The sequence below is a fragment of the Schistocerca gregaria genome, chromosome 5 (assembly GCF_023897955.1).
Source record: "Schistocerca gregaria isolate iqSchGreg1 chromosome 5, iqSchGreg1.2, whole genome shotgun sequence".
NCBI lineage: Eukaryota > Metazoa > Arthropoda > Insecta > Orthoptera > Acrididae > Schistocerca > Schistocerca gregaria.
In genome coordinates this window covers 391,204,313-391,226,292 of record NC_064924.1, presented here as the reverse complement: position 1 = coordinate 391,226,292, position 21,980 = coordinate 391,204,313, and the positions used below count along the sequence as shown (strand labels likewise).

General features: G+C 42.4%; 1 protein-coding gene across 2 annotated transcripts in view; it reads right to left on the bottom strand.

The window, feature by feature from the left end:
* Window positions 1-21,980, bottom strand: part of LOC126272493 (sex peptide receptor) — a 3,488,090-nt gene that overhangs the window by 1,286,040 nt on the left and 2,180,070 nt on the right. The window contains exon 1 of one of the 2 annotated variants that reach the window (XM_049975382.1): window positions 4,572-4,611. The exons of the other annotated variant lie outside the window; for it this stretch is intronic. The gene's annotated coding sequence lies outside the window, so the exon portion shown is untranslated. Of the gene's footprint in view, window positions 1-4,571; window positions 4,612-21,980 lie in introns of those variants that run through there. 2 annotated transcript variants of the gene reach the window in all.

Genomic DNA, 21,980 nt, shown 5'->3' with positions numbered 1-21,980 from the left:
ATATCGATGCAATTCGGTAGGCCATAAATTTACATCATGGATAGCAATTCACACTTCCCAGTTTCCCACTGAAGTGTGCCTAATTATAATGAATTTCATTGCATGCTAATTGCCTGAGAACAAATTATAGCAACCTGAAGAGAAGGAGTAGGAAACGAAAGGAGACTTCATCAGCTGACAGGGTATGTGATATTATATCCGTACTCACAAAGGCAAGTGAAATTAACAAAGAACTTTGAAATTTGAGCCCAAGGCTTTGTATCGTCTAGTGAGGCAAGCTGACCCGCAATTGTTGTGCGTGGTCGTTAAAATCCTGTATACTGGCACTTACGATGATTTGATGTCTTAGCTCGTGACATACCCGTTCTTTGGGAATCATACTTGTGGTCACAGGGGTACCTTAACAGCAGACAGACACTGCATAGAGGTAAGTGTCACGTGTGGAAAGCTTTGTCCTGTTGAAAAATGGTACCACGATACTGTCTCATGTGAGTTAACACTTGAGAACGTAATAGGACCGTGACGCGCCATTGTGCTGTCACAGTTCCCTCAATCCCTACAAGCTGTCAGCTTCTCCCATCCTGACGCCGGGAGTACCACCGTTGTGCATCTCCAGAACATTGCAAGAATGGAACTTCCCACTGACCCCCTTCATACTCCCCGACGATGGCCATCCATGGTAGAGAAAACTGCGATTTATCAGTAACCACAATGCGATCCCATTCTCTAACAGTCCATACTTCCCAGTTACGATACTGTGTCGTGGTGCTTACAGCCGCCTACGCGTAGGACAGTAATGCGCTAGCCCGCCTACTGCTAGAATCCGAACAGCGGTGTGGGGTATCACAGAGTGTTGCAGGGCGTCCATTATTTGTTTTTGGACGACAGGCACCGATGTGGTTACAATGTGCCTGATGCAAAATAGGACTATCCTACCCTGTGGTGGTTCAGCTTGGTTTACCGGAACGTTAATGACAAGTATGTTTACCCTCAGGTTTTTATAAATCGAACTTCTGGTCTCCTGTCATATACCCCAGATACATGGATGCTGCACGATTCGACCAGCCAGCTAAATTGAGACCCAAAATGAGGTCTGTTTCGAACTGTGTCAGGTGCTGATAACGCAGGCCAACAATAGTACGTGGCACATTCGTGTATATGATAATGATTACTCAGCATCTGACCCTGTCCACACCCTCTTATTCGGGTGGTCTCACCGTACAGTCGCCTGGGTATTTTCTTTGGTGATTCCGCAAATATTTGCAATATCTTTTTTGCCGCTTTTAGCTGACGTGGGCCCAAATAAATATTGCTAAATGTTGCTCAGACGTACGTGCAATGTTGAAATACGACGGAAAGCGTCGTTTTCTTCCCGTTAGAAGCAAAATTATATTTTTTACGTGTCCATTCTATAGAGCGGTCCCAAAATTAGTTTATTGCGATATTCGTTGTATCGATATGTTTTAATAGGAACTGTAAAACCCGAAGAATAACCATTTCTCCAAGAGTGAAAGTATTATCTTGGCCATCGGTGCTCAGTTGCTACTGCAGTGCTATTTAATGGCCGGCCGGAGTGGCCGAGCAGTTCTAGGCGCTAGAGTCTAGAACCGCGCTACCGCTACGGTCGCGGGTTCGAAACTGCCTCGGATGTGTGTGATGTCCTTAGGTTAGTTAGGTTTAAATAGTTCTAAGTTCTAGGGGACTAATGACCTCAGAAGTTAAGTCCCATAGTGCTCAGAGCCATTTGAACCATTTTTTTGCTATTTATTCTTCGTGTGTCACTGTCCTTACTAATATACAACGATGAAATGAATGTGAAACTAGACAAATGTTGGGCCGTCCTATCGTATGTTCACCTATTACTTTGATTTAAGAGCCATATTCTTCGTAATGGGAAACAAACCGGAGCATTTGGTCGACGTTGAGCGTCGTAAGAAATATGTGATCAGCAGGATTTGTTTGGGCTGCCACTAGCTACACACACTGCAAAAACGAGATTTAAGTATCTACAGAAACATGAGAGACACCAATGCTGACGATCCATGGGACAGACATCTGGTGTACCCTACCAAACCTGATAACGAAACTGAACGGTAACAACAGTAATGCGCTCTGGTGGCGAACTCACCTGTGACAGAGAATGAAAATCCTTCGATGTGAATCCGTGGACGATAGCGCGGTGTGTGCGCCCTACCAAAAATCCCCGAATCTAGTCACCATGCCATCGTACTATTGTTAATAAGTGTTGGTGTGATGGTGAAATTCTATGTACCGACTTGACACAAAATCCTAGGAAGTTCTGGTCTTACGTTAAATCAGTAAGTGGACCGAAACAGCATATCCAGACACTCTGGGATGATGATGGCATTGAAACAGAGGATGACACGCGTAAAGCTGAAATACTAAACATCTTTTTCCACAGCTGTTTCACGAAGGAAAACCGTACTGCAGTTCCATCTCTAAATCCACGCACGAACGAAAAACTGGCTGACATCGAAATAAGTGTCCAATGAATAGAAAAGCAACTGAAATCACTCAACAGATGAAAGTCCACTGGCCCTGACGGGATACCAGTACGCGAAAGAACTTGCGCCCCTTCTAATAGCCGTGTACCGCAAGTCTCTAGAGGAACGGAAGGTTCCAAATGATTGAAAAAGAGTACAGGTAGTCCCAGTTTTCAAGAAGGGTAGTCGAGCAGTAAACGCAAAACTATAGGCCTAGACAAATTTTAGAACATGTTTTTTGCTCGCGTATCATATCATTTCAAGAAACTCAGAATCTACTGTGTAGGAATGAACATGGATTCCGGAAACAGCGATCGTGTGATACCCAACTAACTTTATTTGTTCATGAGACCTAGAAAATACTAGATACAAGGCTCCCAGGTAGATGCCATTTTCCTTTACTTCCGAAAAGCGTTCGATAAAGTCCCGCACTGTCGCCTGATAAAGTAAGAGCCTGTGGAATATCTGACCAGCTGTGTGGCTGGATTGAAGTGTTTTTAGCAAACAGAACATAGCATGTTGTTCTCAATGGGGAGACGTCTACAGACTAAGTAACCTCTGGCGTGCTACAGGGGAGTTTTAAAGGGCCATTGCATTTCACAATACCATATATATAAATGACCTAGTAGATGGTGTCGGAAGTTCCATGCGGCTTTTCGCGGATGATGCTGTAGTATACAGAGAAGTTGCAGCATTAGAAAATTGCAGCGAAATGCTGGAAGATCTGTAGCGGATAGGCACTTGGTGCGGGGAGTGGCAACTGACCCTTAAAATAGACAAATGTAATGTAATGCGAATACGTAGAAAGAAGGATCCTTTAATGTATGATTATATGATAGTGCAACAAACACTAGTAGAAGTTACTTATGTAAAATATCTGGGAGTATGCATGTGGAACGATTTGAAGTGGAATCATCATATAAAATTAATTGTTGGTATGGCGGGTACCAGGTAGAGATTCATTGGGAGAGTCCTTAGAAAATGTAGGCCATCAACAAAGGAGGTGGCTTACAAAACACTCGTTCGGCCTATACTTGAGTGTTGCTCATCAGTGTGGGATCCGTACTAGGTCGGGTTGACAGATGAGATAGAGAAGATCCAAAGAAGAGCGGCGCGTTTTGTCACAGGGTTATTTGGTAATCGTGATAGCGTTACGGAGATGTTTAGCAAACTCAAATGGCAGACTCTGCAAGAGAGGCGCTCTGCATCGCGGTGTAGCTTGCGCGCCAGGTTTCGAGAGTGTGCGTTTCTGAATGAGGTATCCAATATATTGCTTCCCCCTCCTTATACCTCCCGAGGAGATCACGAATGTAAAATTAGAGAGATTCAAGCGAGCACAGTGGCTTTCCGGCAGTCGTTCTTCACGCGAACCATACGCGAGTGGAACAGGAAAGGGAAGTAATTGCAGTGGCACATAAAGTGCCCTCCGCCACACATTGTTGGGTGGCTTGCGGAGTAAAAATGTAGATATCGGTATTATGCTTTCTGTACTCACATCGCTACGATTGATGAGACGGGGGTGTCACTGTATATTTTTCAGTAATTTTTTTCAAATAGTACTTGAATACAGTAAATAATCTGTAAAATACCGTCAGTCTCAATATATCTCAGGTCATTAATATAGCCGGCCCTTGTGGCCGAGCGATTCTACGCGCTTCAGTGTCGAACCGCGGGACCGCTACGGTCGCAGGTTCGAATCCTGCCTCGGGCATGGATGTGTGTGATGTCCTTAGGTTAGTTAGGTTTAAGTAGTTCTACGTTCTAGGGGACTGATCACTTCAGCTGTTAAGTCCCATGCTGCTCAGAGCCATTTGAACCATCAATATACAATATAAACAGGAATGACCTCAACAGAGCTCCCTTGGGACTGCTTAACTTACGTCCGTATTTGTAGAGGACTCCCCGTCCCAGATAATGTGCTGCAGGCTTCCCGTCACAAAATCTTCACTGGTATCACGAACTGCTGTCGATACGCACAGGCTCGTACTTTGTTGGGTAAGCGCTGCCGTGTTGCTGGTCTGGGAGTGTCGAGTAGCGGGTGGAGGCGCGGCGTCGCTGCCGCCTTACCTGTTGCTGGGTCCGGCACGGCACTCGCTCGGCGGGCGGACTGCCGCGCGACCGCCAGGCGCCACGCCGCAGGGCCAGCCAGGTGTTGCCGCCCACATCGATTGGCGGCCGGCCGCCGGTGATCACGCGAGCTGCCACGCAGCGTGGGCGGCGGGGGCCAGGCCGCAACCCACGCCCCCTAACCTCTACCTCTTCCCCTACCCCCTACCATCCGACCCTTTCCCCCTCCTATTCTCTCCCTCCCCCCCCCCCCCCCAACTCCTATCATCCCATCCAATCGAGCCACGTCCCGTATCTTCCGTGTACCGAAGTGATCGTCACCGCTAAGGACTTCTGCAGACGCTCGTCGGAGGTAAAGCGATCCGCCATCAACGGAGCGTCAGTTTCGTTCCGCCGCCCATAACGATGAAGTCGGGTGTAACAACGCGGCCGGCTACAGTGGAAGTGTTCGTGATTTATCGCTGGAGGACGGAACAGTAATAGCAGCAATCCTTAGACGATTGATCATAATACCTGCAATCCGTAAACGATTGTTGTAATTGCTGTAATTAAGAGACTTACAGGGATGGACCTGACGCTATACCAGTTCGATTCCACCCAGAGTTTGCGGAAGAACTGTTGTAGCAGCACGGTATAGTAGTTCTGTAAAGGAGCGAAGAGATGGCTAATGGTTCTGAGCACTATGCGACTTAACTTATGAGGTCATGAACCGCCTAGAGCTGAGAACTAATTAAACCTAATTAACCTAAGGACATCACACACATCCATGCCCGAGGCAGGATTTGAACCTGCGACCGTAGCGGTCGCCCGGCTCCAGACTGTAGCGCCTAGAACCGCAAGGCCACTCGGGCCGGGCGAGCGAAATGTTCCTAACCACTGCAAAACAGGAGTAGTTTAACCCCGTTTACAAGATGGGTAGTGGAACAGACACACAAAACTAGGCCTCCATCTCCGACATCGGTCGCTGTACAACACTGGAAAATGTTTTTTGCTCGCGTACTGTGACGTTTCTTCAGAGGTCATGATGGGTTCCGAAATCAACGTGTGAAACCCAGATTGCTCTGTGGTCGTTCACCAGATGCGAAACCACTCCATACCGGTGCCTAGGTAGATGCCGCGTTCCATTATTTCTAGAATGCGTTCGATACAGTTGGACACTACCACCGAATGGACAAAAAACGAGCGTACGGAATATCAGAACAATGGTGCAACTAGATTGAAGGGTTTCTAACAGACAGGCTACTGCATGTCATTCTAAGCGGAGAGATGCCTTCATGTGTAAAAGTAACTTCGAGTGTTGCCAAGGGAGTTTTATAGGACCATTACTTATATGCCTCTTAGAACTTCCACCTTTATCAACTTTATATATAAAGTTGATAAAAGTGGAAGTTCGAAGAGGTACTTTTCGTGGAAAATGATCTTGTACATAGAGAAGTCGCCAAGCTAGAAAATTATGTAATGTATTACGAATACGTAGTCAGAAAGAGCCTTTATTCCATGAATGCACGATTTCAGTACAATAAATGAAAGCATGTGCTTCCTCAAAATAGCTAGGAGTACGCGTTTGGAGTGATCTGAAGTGGAAGAGAACATAAAATTAATCACATGTGACGGACATACCACTCTGAGATTCATTTGGAACACTCCTTAGGAAATGCAGTCCATCAACAAAGGAATTAGATTACAACACACTCGTTCTTCCAATACTCAACAGCCTGGGGTCCGCACCAGACAGGACTGAGAGGGGAAACAGATAGGTTCCAAAGAAGAGCAGCACATTTCGGCACAACTTAATATAGTAAGGGCGAAAGTGCCACGCAGATGCTCAGCCATCAATCAGCCAGTGGCAGACGCTGTAAGAGAGGCGTCCTGTATCGCGGTATGGCATATTGTTACAATTCAGAGAGCTTACGTTTCTTGAAAAATCAGCCGACATATTGCTTCCTCCTACACGTAACTTCCAAAAAGAACATTGAGGCCAAAATCAGACAGATTAGAGACGAGCAATCGTTCTACCCGCGAACCACCCCATGGATCAAGAAAACTGGGAAGTGAGAATGGTCTACAGAATACCTTCCACCACGCACCCTGAGGTGGCTTTACGAAGTAAAGGTGTAGATGTAGACATTTCCGTAACATCTACTTTGCAGACAGGAGCCTACGTCGATGCTTATATCAGTAAAAATAACTGCTTTGTGGTTAGAAGTTACATGACCGTGACAGTGCTCCGATTTTCGCCAAACTGCATTTAGTACGATCGCTAGTAGTAACCATTTTTGTTCGTTATCATTGGCAGAGCCAGTCCTGATAAAACTCTACCATCTGGTGAGCAAGATGTATGAGACAGGCAAAATACCCTCAGACTTTAAGAAGAATATAATAATTCCAATCCCAAAGAAAGCAGGTGTTGATAGATGTGAAAATTGCCGAATTATAAGTCATAGCTGCAAAATACTAACGCGAATTCCTTACAGACGAATGGAAAAACTGGTAGAAGCCGACCTAGGCAAAGATCAGTTTGGATTCCGCAGAAATGTTGGAACACGTGAGGCAATAATCACCCCACGATTTATCTTAGACAATAGATTAAGAAAAGGCAAACCTACATTTCTAGCATTGGTAGACTTAGAGAAAGCTTTTGAACATGTTGACTGGAATACTCTCTTTCAAATTCTAAAGGTGGCAGGGCAAAAATACAGGGAGCGAAAGACTATTTACAAATTGTACAGAAACCAGATGGCAGTTATAAGAGTCGAGGGCATGAAAGGGAAGCAGTGGTTGGGAAGGGTTGTAGCCTGTCCCCGATGTTATTCAATCTGTATATGGAGCAAACAGTGAAGGAAACAAAAGAAAAATTCGGAGTAGGTATTAAAGTCCATAGAGAAGAAATAAAAACGTTGAGGTTCGCAGATGACATTGTAAATCTGTCAGAGACAGCAAAGGACTTGGAAGAGCAGTTGAACGGAATGGACAGTGTCTTGAAAGGAGGATACAAGATGAACATCAACAAAAGCAAAACGAGGATAATGGAATGTAATCGAATTAAGTCGGGTGATGCTGAGGGAATTAGATTAGGAAATGAGACATTTAAAGTAGTAAAGGAGTTTTGCTATTTGGGGAGCAAAATAACTGATGATGGTCGAAGTAGAGAGGATATAAAATGTAGACTGACAATGGCAAGGAAAGCATTTCTGAAGAAGTGAAATTTGTTAACATCGAGTATAGATTTAATTGTCAGGAAGTCATTTCTGAAAGTATTTGTATGGAGTGTAGCCATGTATGGAAGTGAAACATGGACGATAAATAGTTTGGACAAGAAGAGAATAGAAGCATTCGAAATGTGGAGCTACAGAAGACAGCTGAAGATTAGATGGATAGATCACATAACTAACGAGGAGGTACTGAATATAGTTGGGGAGAAGAGGAGTTTGTGGCACAACTTGACAAGGAGGAGGAACCGGTTGGTAGAACATGTTCTGAGGCATCAAGGGATCACAAATTTATCATTGGAGGGCAGCGTGGAGGGTAAAAAACGTAGAGGGAGACCAAGAGATGAATACACTAAGCAGATTCAGAAGGATGTAGGTTGCAGTAAGTACTGGGAGATGAAGAAGCTTGCACAGGATAGAGTATTATTGTGAGCTGCATCAAACAAGTCTCAGGACTGAAGAGAACAACAACAACAACATTTTCACCTCCAGAGATTTTGCTGACTGCCTTTTTCGTGTTCAAAGTTTACTGTAGAGCCCATCTCGATTTAGCACTTATTTCTCTCTCCGCCTCTACCTGAACAGTTGTTGAGGCATTCTTTCTTTTCGCATTCCTCTGACACTAGCACAGCCATGAATCTTTGAAGAACCGAACTGCTATATGTAAAAGGGTTTTAAACGTCTGATGGGTATGTGTGTAAAATATCTAACGAAAAAATGGAAGCGAGAAACATTTTAGCAGTGATATGAGATGACTTTTAAGGTCTCTTTGTCATAAACATCTCTCATTATCAAACACTGGATAAATATAATCTGGGCAAGGTGCGCTCCATTTCCAACACAAGCTAATTATTTACCCTTCTCAGTGATTATAACTTTATGTCTTCCGAACTATACCTCGTAGAAAGATATAGCTTTGCAGGAATATTTAGTAGTGCACTGACGTGACAAAAGTGATACGTTAGCGATGTGCCCGTGTACAGTGGCCGTAGTACCACGTACACGAAGTATAAAAGGCCAGGTGATTGGCCGTGCTGTCAGCTGTATTCAGGTGCTTCATGTGAAATGGTTCCCGTCGTGATTACGGCAGCACGATAGGAATTAGCAGCTTTTTACGCAGAATGATACTTGGAGCTAGACGCGGGGGATATTCCATTTCGGAAATCATTAGGGAATTTTGAGATACATAGTGTGAAAAGATGCCAAGAACACGGAATTTCATGCATTAACTCTCACCTCAGACAACACAGTTGCCGGCGGCCTGTACTTAATGGCCGAGAGGAGCGGCATTTCGCGTACAGTTAACAGTGCTAACAAACAAGCGACACTGCGTGAAATAATAGCAGAAATCAACATGGGACATACGAAGAACGTATCCATCAGTACAATCGCGTGAAATTTGGAATTAATGGGCTGTGGCAGCAGACGACATCGCCTGCAGCGACTCTCCTGGGCTCGTGGTATTGGTACCCCTGCAGACTGGAAAACTGTAGCCTGGTCAGATGAGTCCCGATTTCAGTTGGTAAAAGTTGATAATAGGGTTCGAATGTGACCTAGATCCCACGAAGGCACGCAACAAGGCAGTGTGCAATCTGGTGGTGGCTTCTTAATGACGTAGGCTGTGTATATCGGGAATGGACTGGGTCCTCTGGTCCAAATGAACCATTCATTGACTGGAAATTGTTATGTTCGCTTACATGGAGACCATTTGCAGCCATTGATGGACTTCATGTTCCCAAATACGCCACCAGGCCATAATTGTCCACGATTGGTTTGAAGAACATTCTGGGCAACGGACAAATGATTTGGTCACCCAGGTCGTGCGCCATGATCCCATACAAAATTTATTGGAAGGAATCGAGCAGACAGTTCGTGTACAAAATCCTGCAACAGCAACACTTTCGAAATTATCGATGGGTATCGAGCGTAGCCCACTATTTCTGTAGGGGGCTTGTTGAGTCTATGGCACGTCTAGTTGCTGCTCCATGCAGATCAAATAGACGTCAGGCACGATATTAGGAGGTATCGCGTGACTGTTGTCGGCTGAGTATATACCTAGACGCTATATCCAAAGAGTCTTGCGATGGGAGTTAGTGGCAAATACCTCATAAATTTAAACGTCATGCCTGATGCTGAAGTCTGATTGCATGGACATCGAAAATATAAGAAGCGATACACTTTTCCCTCTCAGTACTTTACGGAGGGCAAAAGTGAAAAAAAAGTTTCGTAAATGTTTGAAATGAAGTGTCTTTTTCCTTAAAACTCGCTAAGTGGTCTCATTCTCGAATATGGGACGAACAGAGTCCGATTACTTGCTATACAGCGTCTAAATGTAACACATGTCACTGTGTTTTAATTTTGGCATATGCTATACCCTTCAATGAACAGATGAAATAGCGTTTTAAAGTTTTGTATTCATTCAATATTTATGTGAAATACTGAAAAATCAAGATTTTGTTGACGCTGTAAGCCGTTAGATAGACTAACTGTAACAAGTTATGGGATAGCGGTTTAGTAATACGGTGTAACATAGTCTCTCTTTCCACTTGCTTCTATATTGCTGTATTATGTTGTTTCTCCTTGACATTCAGTTCTTCTTCACTTCGTTTATTCCCGCATGGGCACCTTTCAGTTGACTGAATCCCGGATTCACTGCCGACCGTCATAGGCCCAGCGGTTCCAGGCGCTTCAGTCTGCTACCGCGCGACCGTTACGGTCGCAGGTTCGAATCCTGCCTCGGGCATGGATGTGTGTGATGTACTTGTGTTAGTTAGGTTTAAGTAGTTCCAAGTTCTTGGGGATTGATGACCTCAGATGTTAAGTCCAATAGTGTTCAGAGCCAATTGAACCGGCTTCACTCCAGTACAGCAGAGATGCCAGTCACTGTTTCATTTTCGTTTCACTTACTAACGTCATCTTTAAGGCTTTACTGATAGTGACCCGTATTAAAGACGCTAAAGACTCAGAAATGATGAATGGACACCTAAGATGAACCCACTGAAACAGTATCGTGATAACCTCTCTATCGCCGAAAGATTCCAGATTAGTCCCCCATTCGGATGGTTGGGAGGGGACAGCGAAGGGGGAGTGACCATGGGAAAACGACAGAAAAACAAACTAAGCGGCACCGTTCTACTAGTGGATGTATGGAATGTCAAAAGTTTGAACTTGATAGGGAGAGTGAAGCATATGAAAGGGGAAATGATAATGTTCCAACTGCATGCATTGTTGGTGAATGCAGTGATAAGGTAAAGAAAGAAGGATTTCTGGTCCAGTGAATATCAGATAATATCAACAGCAGTATGGAATGTTATAACGGGAGTAGGGTTCAATACGAATAGCAAAAGTAGGGCAGAGTGGGTTACTATAAACTATTGGGTGATAGGGTTATTCTCATCAAGATCGACAGCAGACCATTCATTACCAACAACTGTAGTACAGGTATACACGTCGGTGACAGAAGCGGTAAATGGAGAGATAGAGAAAGTATATGAGGATATTGAACGAATAATTCTGCTGTTAATTGGAGACGAAGATCTAATAATCAAGCGAAACTGGAAGGAGATTGAGTTCTGCAAAAAATTTCAACTAGTAACAGTGAATACTCTGTTCAAGAAACACAGGAGGAGAAGGTATACGTAGAAAAAGATCCGGAGAGAAACGAAGTTTCAAGCTGACTTACATTATGATCGTACACAGAATCCAACATGAGGTATTGGGTTGTGAGGCGTACATTGTAGCATACATAAACTCAGATCACAATTTAGTAATGATGATGAAAAGACTTAAGTTTAAAGAAAGTGGGATACCAAGTACTGAGGAATGGTGAGACACGTTTTAAGTTCGCTGAAGAACGTGGATGGCTGCGATAAAGAGTAACACAATATGCAGTACAGATGAAGAGTAGTGGAGATATATAGAAAGAGTGATCACAGGTGTTGGGAGGCAAATGTAAATATTAGGAAAGTAACTGGGAAAAAACTTTGGATAACAGAAGAAATACTGAAAAAATACAAAAAGGTTCAGGGACAGACACCAATACGTCAATATAAATAGCAATCAAATAAAGAGAAAGTGAGTGCAGGTTAAAATGTAATGGCTGCATGAAAAATTCAGAAATTGAAAAGTAAGTGACCGCCGGAAGAAATGACATAGCGAATAGGAAACTAAAAACAACCTGCGGTGAAATTAAGAGGAAGGGAATAAACTTTAAGATTGTCATGGTAATTTCACTCTTAAGATGAGATGAGAGAGCGGATAGGTGGAAAGAATACACTGAAGGCCGGTAAGAAGGGGAGGATTTGTCGAAAGAAGAATATGAAACTGATAAGGACGAGAGAGTGGCTCCAGTATTAGAGTCAGAATTTAAAACAGCTTTGGAAGGCTTAAGATCAAATCAGGCGGAATAAACAGACAACTTTATACGGAATTTCTAATGTCAATGAGACTAGTGAAGTCTGTGTAGAATCTCAGAGACTGATCACAAACAATCAGACTTTTTACAAAATATCATCCACACAAATTAGAGGACAGCAAGAGCTGACAGAAGCACGAACTATCGCGCGATCAGCTTAACAACCCAAGCATTGAAGTTGCTGACAAGGATAACATAAAGAAAAACGTAAAAAGAAATTAAAGATCTGAAAGAAGACGATTAATTTAGCATAAGAAAGGTAAACCAAAGAGGCAGTCCTTAAGTTGAGCCGGAGGATGGAAGCAAGACGGAAAGCCGCTTTCGTTGGATATGTCGACAGAAACAAGCGGCAAGCGGCAAACATGCCAAAAAACTGATATTTCTCATGTTATATACACCTTTCAAACTGTATGAGTGAACCCAAGTCAAGATAAGACAAAAATTCTCGGAACTTCATGGAACCACCTCCTTTCTCTGTTCACCATCTACTGCCGATACATTTAAAAATGTACACAAAGTTCCATATAGCTTATGCGTTGTCTCATTACCAACTGTTTACAATGCTTCCTAGCAAGTCCAACGCTAATATGGCGAATGATATTTTCATTGGAAACGAATGCTCGAAAGAATAAAAAATACAGTTAATACATAAAATTACCAAATATGCAGCAACCAGTCGCAAAATCATGTTTTATTTATTCACTTTTGCAAATCGGTTTCAACTGATAAACGGCCATCAGCGGTGCTTACAACCAATATGTGCCCTGAGTAGAAATACAGGACACACATTGGTTGAAAGCACCGATGATGGTTGTTAATCAGTTGAAATCAATTTGCAAAAGTGAATAAATAAAACATGATTTTGCGACTGGTTGCTACGTATTTGGTAATTTTATGGTTTACGGTCGCTGCACGACTTGGTAACCACATGGATCCCAACATTCACAGTTAATACACTTATCTCGATTCGAGGAAATCTACAGAACGGCACCGTTGTCTCAGAGTCATGATTCGTCAGCTTCAAGAAAAAGAACATCCGTTGTCTCAAATTGGTGTTTTATTAATCTTCGTGCTGTGGTCAGACTATTGGAATTACTTGACACAAGTTTAGTTTCCATTACAAAGATGCATTTTGCTAAATAATTGGCCATGAGATGCATAGAAACTTCACAGCTTTAAGACAGCAATACTGAAGGATCACTTCATAGCACAAAACTTTTCGCACACACCATTTAGTCAGCCAAAAACCTGCTTAGAAAGAATTGTTCACAAAACACTGTATGCCATGCAGAAAAGGAACTGTTTGCGAATAAGTAAGTAGTTCAATTGATTAGAACTGATTAGAACTGACCTGAACTGACTTCCTGGCTCGCTTTTTACTGCTGAATATGTTTGACTACTGCAAGCCAAAATGTCTACATACCGCCAGAATAAATTCACTCATTTTAATTACATACGATTTTTAAGGGAACTGCAAACTTCAATAAAAATACGTATTTTCTCATAGAAAAAGGTTAACCATCTAAAACAGTGACAATATTATTTCAAGCAATTACAATTTTATAATGGAATGTTGTTAAACGTCTAAGCCACACAGAGTGGCCTCGCTGTTTGAGGCACCATGTCACGGATTGCGCGGCCTCTCCCGCCGGAGGTTGGGGCACTCCCTCTGACATGGGTGTGTCTGTTGTTCTTAGCATAAGATAGTTTAAGTAGTGTGTAAGCCTAGGGACCGATGAACTAAACAGTCTGGTCCCTTAGGAATTCACATACATTTAAACATTTCAAAAGTCTAAATTTTAAAAGTTAGTAAGTGTTGCGCAAATGAATTATTTTAACCAAAATGGGCGTTTTCTAATCAGAGGATTACGAAAAACTTTTAATTTGCTAGGTGACAGTCTATAATTTTTTGTTTATGACCACACTTCCGTATTATGCTTTGTTCGCATTGCGACGATATGGAAATTTTTTTCTAATAAAACTATTTATTGTGGAGTGAAGTGCATTTCCACGATTAAAAGGTAAATGTTTAACTAATGAATAATAAATTATGGTCTTGAAGAATGAGAAAAGAAAATTTCATGACTTCGGCAGTTTACGTGGCATTTGCTACAACTTGAACAAACTAAAGCATGGAAAGTTAAAAGGTTTTCGACATTATTTTTCATTCAAAACTATTTCCTCACATACTCTCTCCATTTTAAACAGACATTAAAAAGGGTAACTACATTTGAGCAATATTATGTTTCCATGTTGTGACTGATGATGGTTTTATGCCAGTTAGAATGAAAGTTACTGTTCCTGTATAAACACAAATGCATCATCTGCTTCATCGGAAGACATGCAGCTTACGAGACAGAAATACTATCGAACAAAACGAAACCAAGAGTGGTATCGATGTCTTAACTTATTATAGTATCCCAAATCTTGGTACTCTGGGTCCTTGTTAGTGAGGTTCTTTTCCACGAACGACGTGTTGCATGGCTGCGATTGGTATACACGTTGTACAGTTCAAGTTGATACGCCAACAAATCATGCAACTTCATTCACGACGTGATCATGAAAGCTTCGAAAGAAGATAGCACCTTTATGCTATTCCACCATGTCTCCAGGTCGACCGATCATACTGCGATGATTCTATACAACCTGCTGACACTCACATAATACTTCACAGTCTAGGCTTACATCAGTGATGGACGGTCGTACAACATTATCACACCACATCTACACCATTTACAGCGATACACAACGCCCAGTGCGCTCTTTAAAGCAGTTACCACTAGGTTGATGCTTCAGTTCGTAGGGTTTTTGTTTTCCATTGCGGTATTCAGGTTGCTATGGGTTTATTTATCGATTGCCAATTTTTTTATTTTCTTAGTTCACTGTTCAGATGGTTCAAATGGCTCTGAGTGCTATGGGACTTAACAGCTAAGGTTATCAATCCCCTAAAACTTAGAAATACTTGAACCTAACTAACCTAAGGACATCACACACATCCATGCCCAAAGCAGGATTCGAACGTGCGACCGTAGCAATCGTGCGAGTTCAATGTTGCTATACAGTTACGTATTGTCATTTAATCTTTTGGAGATACAGAGTGGAGCTGTGGACTCCATAAAATGGAGTGACAAATGGGGAAATCAGGACATTTCCCATTTAGTCCTTTGTTTGAGTTTAATACAGGGGTGACAGCAGCGGTAGCATCGAGAACATTTGCGCTGTGTGAAGGGATAATGCCATTAAGAAGAGTATGGCATGAAATTGGTGTTTCTCGTTTTAAGCAGGATAATTTTGACACTAGTAACTCTCTGCGTTCAGGATGACTTTCGGGGTTTGATAGGGAACATTTAAACACATTAATCCATAATGATCCACGTCATTGTAGTCGAGAACTGGCAAATGTGATGAATTTTGATCATTCCACCATCGTGCGACATTTGTATGCAATGGGGGCGATTCCAAAACCGGGTGTTTGGGTACAGAATTCTGAAAGCCAAAATCACCGGGCCCATGTGTGATGCTCATCTTGCTACTTATCAATCAGTTCGAGAACATCACCGACCGTTCCTATCCCGTACCGTTAATGGCGACGAGAAAGGGTGTCTTTATGAAAACAGAAGGAAAAGAAAGGTGTGGTTGAACCCAAACAAAGCAGCAGCTCGTCGTACAGAGACATGCGCGCCTCCACAAAAGTGAATGTTATGCATCCGACGGAAAAGCGACGAGGCTGTGTACTACAAATTGCTTCCCGATGTGAAGCCACCATTGCTGACATTTAGTGTCAATAACTAAAACGTCTTGTAAAGGTAATCCAGGAACAACGACAAGGAAGACCGCGTAACGTGATGCTACTCTATGATAACGACCGAATTATGCTAGAGTGATAAAATCACGATACAGAGTTGGGTTGCGAAGTCATTCCTCATCCATCTTATTCACCTTATCTTGCGCCCTTAGATTTTTGCCTCTTCCGCTCTCTATCCAACAACGTTCAAGGAACATCCTTTCTGGATGAATATGCGCTCAGAACATGGCTCGACGAGTACTCCACCTCAAAACCACGTGATTTCTACAGTTTTAAACATGAGGTAATATACTCATCATTGTTCCGATACCTTAGTTAAAAATGAAATGCAATCGGTAGTTGAATCTGATTACCCTGTCTCAAAACATTTCTTCACTGAGTAACAATTATCTCAGGATCCTGACTCTTACTTGTCGTTTTTAAGATTAGAAAAACACACGTCATTATGGATGACAATAGATATCTGCTACGACAGGAGTAACATTAACTGAAGCATTCAGGATTGTAAAACTGGCCTGGAGTGATGAATGTAAACTTCGTAAGTTCTGAAAAAGAAGCTTTCAGAAGTAATACAATGAAAAAAAAACACCAAGGACATTGACGATATTTTATTTAGATAATCGTCATCAGTGATGTGGACAGGTAATCTTCCGTTACAAAGATTGGGAGAAAATAAGAAAAGTGGACTAGACAAAATAGTGTTGAAATGTTGAATTAAAAAGGTACTAAGACAATGAAATATCATGAAGGAAATCTCATCTGTTGTTGGGAAACAGATTTTATTAACAAGATGAAGAGGCAACAGGGCAAAAGTACAAATCAAGCGATAAATAAAATTGTTTAGGCTTCCACGTGACAACAGGTGCATTTGTCAGTGCTCTTAGATAAGTCAAAAAGCTTTCACGATACAATACATAAAAAACATTAATAAAGACTAAAAGTATGGAGAGTTTAGAATGACTAAACAGAGTCCGGGAACACTTTCAATTGTTTATTCTACAAGAACTAAACGTTGTACAGATGTCAAATATCGCATTTTGAAGACAAACTTTGACCGTTTTGTTTTACAAACACTCGATATGCGAACCATGTGTTACGTGGCAGACGTCAGTACGCTAATCGAGTTCTTGCCATACCCGACCCAGCATGGTATCGTCGACTGTGGCACCCACTTTCCGGTTTCTCTCCCGGAGCTCTGCAACGTCACATGGTAGAGGCTGTATATACACCAGAAATTTAATGTGTCCCCAAAGAGAACGTCACACGGAGAGAGATCAGGTGATTGGGGAGGCCATTTCATGGAACAGCTGTCCCCTTCTGTAGCACGGCACCTGCACTCGCCATGTTTGCAACTAGCGCTGACTATTGGCAAAATGCCAAACTACGCTGTGGCAGTATACATTTAAAAAACTTTCATAGTTTCTTTTCAAAATGACACATGTATGGTATCTTTACAATGTTCGGGTCTTGTGCAATAAATAATTGAATGTGCTCCCGGACTTTAAGTACAACCTTTATTTTTATTTATTGTACTATGCCTCTTTTCGCTCCTTTTATCTATAATAGTAGACAAAGGGTTCTGTGCAGACGATAGACATCGATCATGGAATGAAAACGAGGCGAATGACCCTAGTGCACGAATTGTCAAAGGTATGATGTGTCCATTTATGAGATGCCGGAAGTTACAAGAAAAAACGGGAAAAAGCAACGGAGGGTTAGGGGATTACAATTCTTCTGGTTGCCATGTCCATTGGTCGACGTATTGTATGTTCGTTTTCAGTGTCTTCACTCGACATTTGTTTCACATCCACCACCAGCAACGGATGGTGAATACTTTACAATCCCAGCCACTCGTGCTGGCGAAATGTCAGAAGAATAACTAAACAAACGTCTTTCGAAGACTCTGAGAAAAATTTCAACGGCAAGGCATACTGAAAGAGACTCGACTCGGTGACACACTTATCACTGCAAGTAAAAATAGTGGAGGGGCGTGAGGGTGCAGGATATGTAGCAAGGGGAACGGATGGGTGATGTACCAAGGAAGTCCTTTCTAAGAGTAGTGAGAGAATTGCAAGATAATGGGCTACTGAAAGGTAGCTACATCATATTGGAAGCGTGCAGCAGACACGGATTTACATCGCACTGGATCATAGTAAGCGGAAAGGAGGAAGTAGCTCTTAATCCAGTACCAGATACGAAATATCTGACTACCGTGATGACGATCATGGTGAAAAGCACGATCCTACAAATACTAAACTGCATCAAAAAAGTGGCAACACAGATTATTTTATTACTAAATTTAGAGTACTCTGTCATCCAAAATCAAGCCCTTTGAATAATTCACTGACTGGACAGGAAATTCGAATACTTGCCACAGCAACGATATGACACAGCCAATGTGGCTAGTAACAGAACAGATTTGTTAAAGTAGAACGATGAGGCTGAAAGCTAAATATACCGTGTCTGGTTCGTGTCAGGCACTGAGCTGGTATGGTTGTAGGAACCAGCTGAAGGAAAGTTCCGAGGAATCTTTTTTCCAGGCTTAAGGCAGGCTTTCTCAAACCCGGGATTTCGCCTAGTGGGCGCAAACTCAGAACAGGTGAGGCGTACGAGCAGAGTTGTTGCGTGTTATAGGTCTTGGCTGGGTAAACAAACGTGTTGCCTCGCTAAATGCATGCATTGCTCGGGCTATGAATATGGATTCAGCTGGAAACAGACCACACGCTAGTACAAACAGCGCGCAACAAGATACCAGTAGGAAGGGCACGGACATTTTCTGCAAATTAAAGAACTTGCTAAATATTTTATGTGCGGACATTCTGAATTAGCAAAAAACGTTAACCTTGAGCGACACAACAACTCAAGACATTGTGACATATGTAACAGTAGTCAGGGAAACGAGAATTTGCAGCTAATATTGAAGTTAAAAGAATGCATCGGCAATGGGGTAAACTATTATTTCAATTACCTTGACGTCAACTATTAATACTATTAGACTTATACTATAATTTTGTTAATCAAAAAAAAAAATTTCTATGAATTTTAAGATACAATCGACAGTGGAGGATAGGTCAGCCTTAAAACAGCTCAAATAACTACTTAGGAACTTCGACCATTCTTGAATGGGCCATTTGGGAAAGAATGCCTCGCCATTAGCAGTGAATCGGTACGTACTCTAAGTACAACTGAATGTTACTTGTCTGCCTCGTCATAGAAGACTGACAACTAACATCGAGTGCGCAATAGTTCACTGCATATCCCCTGTGGCTTGATGAACGTACCGACGTTGTTGATACAGGACACTACATCTGAGGAGCGGATATAACAAAAAGCTTCTGCATTTTATCTCTTGTATGAGGTCCATGATTAAAGAATTTTTTGCTAGCGCACTCGAGCAGATGTAATTTCGATGGATTGTTCACGCGCTGCCTGCGATATGTAAGCTGTAAGAGAATCTCAGACTAGAGAGCAGTGTTGTATACAGTAGGTGGAAGTAGTTGCTAGCGAGCAGTCTGGTGTATCGTGTTGGCTGGGCCGGTCGTGGTGGAGCGATGGCGGAGCCTGAGCGTTGTAGTATAAAGTAAAAGCAGTGTCGTGCTTATGTAGTATTGTTATATCAAGTCCCATGTAAATGTTTTAAAAATCTGTTAATAATAATCTCTCTCATAAAAAGTAACTTTGGCATTCATCTCAATTTAAAGAATTCACTAATTTCTTCAATCCATGGTTATCCCGATTATTGTAATGAAAAATCAGTTGTTTCTTTTTATACATGACAAATCTATCGGCCAGCATTGGACTGGGCTGTGCCATAGAAGTTTAGTTTCATATAGGAGCAGATATATATGCGTTATCCGGCAACTAGACTGAGGTAAGAATTTTCAATTTATTCAGTATGATCTTTCAGAGCCATGACGCAGCACTGCTGACGTCCAAAATTTAGCAGGTTAAATTGACAGTCACACATGTCCAAAGGAACTTTCCATCGTAACGAGAATAATACAAGCAGAGCAATATCGTATGACAAGTATAACAAGTTGTTCCGAGAGTTAATGGAGTCACTGGAATATGATTTCAATGATAGAATATTTTAGTAAGTAAGGCGGTTATGTAGAGGTATAACCATTCAACGTTTCCTCTTTTTGCTTCACCGGGTAAACCTGAGTGTGAAAGGAATGTCTGTTCCTGAGCTCTCTACCGTTAATGGATTGTTAATGGAGCATTTGTTACTGACATAAAGAGCCATTTCAATAATCTCAGTGCTTCTTTGCTGGGACTAGTTCAGTTAATTATATCTCTGTTTTCTCTTATTTGGACAATGCAAATTAGACTGGAGATACTGAAAAGTTAACCCCATGACCGTAATTTCACACATTTTCCGAATATGTTGAGAACTGCTGCTAACTTTACTAACGACCTCTTTGACACATTCTTTCAGTCTCTCGATAATTCAGATGTAGAATTCGAGAAAAGATTGAAGATTTCAGGTCACTTGAGCCGGACTTTGATATTTTCAAAAAAAAATGGTGCAAATGGCTCTGAGCACTATGGGACTCAACTGCTGTGGTCATTAGTCCCCTAGAACTTAGAACTACTTAAACCTAACTAACCTAGGGACATCACACACACCCATGCCCGAGGCAGGATTCGAACCTGCGACCGTAGCAGTCGCACGGTTCCGGACTGCGCGCCTAGAACCGCGAGACCACCGCGGCCGGCTGATATTTTCATTTCACAGTGTTCGGTTGACGTCACAAATCTGTTCGCAATGGTGCATTTGGTATTAATAAATCTGCAATGATGCGGGTATACTGACGAGACGTTATTCAGCATTATTCCTACCTTCCAAGGTATGGATTTCTTCAATTACATGTGAATGTGACAGCTGTAATGTACATATTTTGTTCTAATTATTTATGTGAAAAACGTTTCTCAGTCTTAAAGTTTTAAAAATCGAAACATCTATCACAAATGACAACACCAGTAGTATTTGTCCAGACATTTGCCCGCTTACAGCAAATAATGGGTGATATACGTCATAATACAGTCAGGTGAAAAAATTTCTGTGACAGCGGTATCCACATATACATATGGCCGTAGTATCGCATACAGAATGTATAAAAATGGTTCAAATGGCTCTGAGCACTATGGAACTTTACATCTATGATCATCAGTCCCCTAGAACTTAGAACTACTTAAACCTAACTAACCTAAGGACATCACACAGCCCCAGTTATCAAGAGGCAAAGAAAATCCCTGACCCCGCCGGAAATAGAACCCGGGAAACCAGGCGTGGGAAGCGAGAACGCTGCCGCAAGACCACGAGCTGCGGACGAAGGTATGAGAGGGCACGTCATCACGGAGCTGTCATTTGAACTCAGGTGATTCATGTGAAATGGTTTCCAACCTCAAATGCAGCAGGACGGGAATTGACAGAGCTTATAAGCGGCGGAATCGTTGTTGCAACTAGCCGCATGGGACATTACATTTCGGAAATCGTTAGAGAATTCAATATTCCGAGATCCACAGTGTAAAGAATATGCTGTGAATACGGAATGTCAGGCACTACCCAGTGGCCAACGGTCGTGAACAACACAGAGCAGCCACGTTTACATTGAGTTGTCATTGCTAACCGACAAGCTACACTGCATGACATAACCGCAGACATCAGTGGGGGACATACTGCGAACACATCCTTTAGGGCAGTGCAATCAAATTTGTCGTTCATATGCTATGGCAGCAAATAACAGACGCGACTGCCCTTTTCAATGGCGTGACATCGCCTGCAGCGCCCCTCCTGGGCTGGTGACCAAATCGGATGGACCCTGGGCGACTGGAAAACCGTGGCTTGGTCAGATCAGATGAGTGAGCATTTCGGTAGGTAAAACATGATAGTATTCGAGAGTGGTTCAGTCCCCACGAAACCATGGACCCATGTTGTCAACGAGGTGCTGTGCATGCTGGTGGTGGCTCCATAATAA